This window comes from Pinus tabuliformis, chromosome 8 (genome assembly GCF_031772625.1).
Source record: "Pinus tabuliformis cultivar Carrire ecotype Pingquan chromosome 8, CPIR1, whole genome shotgun sequence".
In the NCBI taxonomy this organism is placed as follows: Eukaryota; Viridiplantae; Streptophyta; class Pinopsida; order Pinales; family Pinaceae; genus Pinus; species Pinus tabuliformis.
In genome coordinates this window covers 853,888,879-853,893,893 of record NC_142294.1, presented here as the reverse complement: position 1 = coordinate 853,893,893, position 5,015 = coordinate 853,888,879, and the positions used below count along the sequence as shown (strand labels likewise).

The following is a 5,015-nucleotide window of genomic DNA, read 5'->3' as shown; positions in this document are numbered from 1 at the left end:
AAGCTAAGAAAACTAAAAAGTCTCAAATTCAAGGTGCAGTAAGTGAAGGAAGAGGTTCCTAATTTAGGAGGTCCTGGTTGTCCTTCCCCATAGTATTGTTCTCAAGAAGAGAAACTAAAGAGCAGTAGTATGCGATGTATACAAGGAAAGAGAAGAGGATCATAATTTAGGAGGTCTTGTTTGTCCTTCCTCAGAATTCTATTCCAACAACATTACCATTGCATCAAGTCATCAACTCAAAAATAACTTGAAATAAAGAAAATAAAATTAACTTTAGTTATTCTTCAGAACAAATAGAATGAGACCATAAGTTAGACTCTTAGTTGTCCCCTCATATGCTAATTAGAACTTAGCTAAAATTCATTCATTAATAATGAAAAATATTCAAACATATAAGTAATTAATTGAAAATAAAATCTATAATGAAACAAAATGTTTCTTTGATCATTTTAGAGTGAGCTCAATTCTCTTAAGACAAAAGTGACAAACTGTTTCACAAATTCATATACTACCTTAAGACAATTTTTATCTAAAACTATATAGAATGAAAACTTTATTCTATTCCATCGTAAAATAGGATGCATTGTCCAAGAGTCCTTCACCTTGGAATGGAGTAGGTACTCCTATTTATAGAAATACATAAGCAGCTAACCCATTAATGGAGATCCATTAATCCCTCCTAGATCCACAAATCTTTCATATGGTTACAACCAATATGAGACACATATTCCTTTATCCGTGATTTTTCTCCCTGAGATATGCTTGACCCCTATCCCAAATCTCCTTCAAATCTTCAAGAGAATTCGAATTGGAGTCTTGGAGGCCACATAAGAATGTCTTCGAACCTTCCAAATCACCTGCACATGTCACCAAACTCATTCCACCTTTAGGTCTAAGAAAATACATGTTATTCTTCTAACTTTTAATCATAAATTCACTTTAAATACATAAAATAAATAAATTTTGAAAATGAAAATATGAACCCATATGGTAATGGAAATATAGGGTTATGTAATGGTAATGTGATAAAATGAGGTGACAAAGTGAGGATAAAGGCAAAAATGGTGTGAAAATGTATGTTTATTTGGCGGCCCAACATACCCCCCAACTTAAGTTATTGCATGTCCTCATGCAATCTATTGCATTGGTTCACTTAATCATGATTTAATCTTTTTGCATTGTCTTTCTTTTATATGAACTTTGGTTGATATAGTTTTTTTTAACTTCGCATAATTTTCTTTTTGACAACTTTGTTACTTTTTCCGAAGTTTTCTTTCTAAAAAAACATTTGATTGCAACATATTATTTTGGTTGGTTCTTGTGTGAAAACCAAAATTTGATTAGTATTGGTTCTTGTGTAGAAATACTTTTTTTGTTTTTGTGTTGCATCAAAAGATTTTGAAAACATTTAGTTAACCATTCACTCTTCGATCATTATTTGCAAAAAATGTAACATTTGGATCATAATGCAATAGTAGTTGTTTGGAAAAAGTATGTTGGTCATATGTATATATGATATATATGACATATGAAAGGTGATATTGGAGTATGAATGTGAATATAACGTATGCAAATGAAAACGGTGAAGTATTTTCCAAAAATTATAAGTTCAGTATTAAAAGGAATTGTATGATAAAAAGCTAGAATAGAACATACCTTTACTTACCTAAGTGGACAAATTGTGTATATGTAGAAAAGTGTACCTCCTGCTACTGAATCATGGAATGAAGAATACAAGAATGAAGAATTTGCATACATGATGGATGAAGTCGTGAATGTGGATCCTTTATTACTGCTACTGAATCTGCTCCAAAGCATAAAATATTTTTGAATCTCCTACTGAATCATATAGTCTTCACATTGTTCCATATCATGGCACAATTCTTTCCATGTGAATAAATGTGTCGATGTCGAACATGGAAAGAAGTGATTGGATTATTGGCCATTGGTGAATGTCGTTAACCAATGCAAGGCATACTCACTAGTAATGTCAATGAGTGCCAAGGTTCCCATGTATATCTTGCGATGTGTGAATAGATGAGATGACGTCCAGCCACTTGTAAGATCCAACAAACAAGGGACATTAATGTATTCTCATTGTTCATTGGCAAGAAAACTTTCCATTAAGGCATGCAAACCTCAAGGTACTCATAATGACTCTAGTCTTTGTCCGAGATAAGGTGCTAAGGTCGATGGGTCAAGACTTGTTGAAAGGTGGGCCTTAAGGAATCCCACATTAGTCAATGTGAGTTCATACAAATTGATTGGTAGGACTATATATACTTGATGTTATGATAAAAGAGGTTTTATGAAAAGGAAAACAAGGCAATGTAGATAGCTCGATGGTTTATTCGTGAGGCAAAAAGATGAATTGTAAAGAAGACGAAAATGTATGCCACTCAGACATGTATAAAGTCATGATGGATGAGGCAATGAATTAGTGGACTTTAACATGGATAAGTGATGAGGCTTTTAAGGAAAGTGTGGGTAAATATATCATGACACAAAATCTTTCTGTTTAGCGGAAAGTGTCATGACATGTGTAATAAAATTTAAATTATTTTTAAAAGATAGCTCCTTCAAGCTTTCAATGATGAATGTCACTTTTGGAGATCACATCTGCATGAACTTGGATCATCTGTGCAATCGTAAAAGTTTAGTGCAAATCCTGCATGAAAACTGTAAGAGCATTTAGAAAGATATAAAATGCAAGAATGGGTATGAATTCTTAGCAACGAAAATAAAATAAAATGATTTTTTTTTACATGTTTCCTTTGCGCGCAAGTTCCTTTGAAGTAACTAAAAAAAACAATTTAGGATAAATTATTTTGAAGGGCTATGAAATGTCCATTTGCAAAATTTTCAATTTTATTTTTTTTCAATTGTTTTGATTTTTTTTTTTTCTTCTTTTGATTTTTACTTATTTATTTTTTTAATTGTTTTGATTTTTTTATTTGTTTTGTTTTGTTTTTTTTTTTTTAAACTAAAATTTGTTTTGTATTGTTATAAAATAATAATAATAATAATAATAAAATCACAAAAAAATATTTTGATTTTTTGTTTGTTTGTTTTGATTTAAATTATTTTGATTTTTTAAAACTGAAATAATCATTTATTAATTAAATTTAGAAACTGAAAAAAAAAATGAAAATCTAAAATGATCAAATTAAATTAAACTAATATTAAAAAAAAAAAAAAACTAAATCTAAATTAGAATAAAAGTAAAAATAAAAGAAAATGAAAACTATAAATTCCAATAACATTAAATACAAATACTAAATCTAAATCTAAGAAAAAGTAAATTAAAAATAAGATATGAGTAATACAAAATAATTCGATCTGAAAACCATGGCACCAGTTTCACCTCCACCTACATTCTCCTCTTCAGATTCACTATCACCTTGAACAAGTGCAGTGATTTTTGGAATCTGAGGTCTCCATTGATGATTTTTCAGAAATAGATGTGAAGCAACTCAAAGGAGGGCGGGAGATTGTGATTGGTCAAGTATACCAAAACCCTAACACCGCACCAAATCTTTTCCAACCAAAGGCTCAACGATTTCTACCGAGCTGATACCAAGGTGGGGACACGATATCGAGTGGAATGCCATTTAGCTCATTAATATACCCCATACAAGAGAGATTTTATCAACAATGGTCAGGAGATTCCAAACCCTCCACTGGCTCTTCACTGATTTCTGACAATGATAAGTAAGTATGTAGGGAAAACATGAAAGAGAAAGGCTTAGTATCAAAATTCCTCACACTAGGAATCAATGTGAGCTTTCGAGGACCTAGAGACACCGGTAGTCATAGTTCAAAACTGCGAGACCACATCTTTAAATCTTCCTCTGTGGAAGTCAAAATAAGGTCAAAAGTTGACACATTATTTACAACTGGAAGTGGTGAAGGGCATCTATCAATTGCCCACAACTTGTTCCGTGAAAAGCCATGTTGTTCAAATAATCTAAAGCTACCAAACTAGGGAAAGAAAATGTGTATCCCTCTTCTGATTTATTTTGGTGGCTTAAAAAGGGCCTTGTTTCTCACAAACAACCGTTATTCATCACATTCATATTTCATGATATAACTTGTCTACCATATAAAAGCACCTTAGCGGAGGATCCCCAAGGTTCCATCAATTTTAACCTCTCCAGTCCATTGGAATCCTTGACGAGATCGACCATCATTTTGTCCATCCTTGGGAATGGTACCTTTAATTTGAACCCCGCGGTAGCTATGGTTGCGAGATTTCTTCAAACTTGAGTAGTTGAAGTTCTTGGATTGCAGTGCCACTCGAGTTTCGACCGCGGAAACCCTATTTTTTTCTAACGGTCAAATCGGCACCAGATTAGACCCGAGTTGTGAGGAAAAAATCCAGCAAAAGCACCTGAACGCTGTATCAATCCTCACGATGGGGAATTGGACTATTTTGGGTGCAAAACTAGAGTATTAATCGGTGGATTTACATAGGAACAAAATCTTGCGCAGGCTCTCGCACTACAGATTCTAAAAAAGGTAAAGAAACTGAAACAGAACGTGACAAGATGGAATGAGGAGAGAATTTCCATACAATTGGAGTTTCATTACTTTGTTGTTGAGCATGTTGCAAGGTGGCATGGAAAGCATGCTACCAATGGTCAGTGCCATGTTGGATAAATGCAAAACAATAAATTTTTTCAAATGTTTGCCTCAATGCGTAAGCACCTGCAGAAACTCCTTTTGCACTGTCCATGGTCCAGCAGTTGCATACACAGCTTTTTGGGCATCAATAGCCGAGAATGGATGATCCCACACTATAAGAGGAAGTATACTAGCAAGGATATTTGACCCACTATCCACAGTTTTCCATGTGATGAGAACAAAAGCTCGATTTTAGCTTGAGGAATTGGCGCGATATTTTCCATATTTTTCTAACAAAAACTTGATTTTTCTTATTGGCCAGATCAACTTCACCTACGTCGCCGATTCTAAAGATGGAGATTTGTCATGCCGGATTTTCACCTCATGCTTGA

General features: G+C 33.4%; 1 pseudogene; it reads right to left on the bottom strand.

Moving 5' to 3' along the window:
• Positions 1-212: 212 nt before the first annotated feature.
• LOC149238255 (putative glucose-6-phosphate 1-epimerase pseudogene) lies at positions 213-4,190 on the bottom strand (annotated as a pseudogene).
• Between the last annotated feature and the right edge of the window lie 825 nt (positions 4,191-5,015).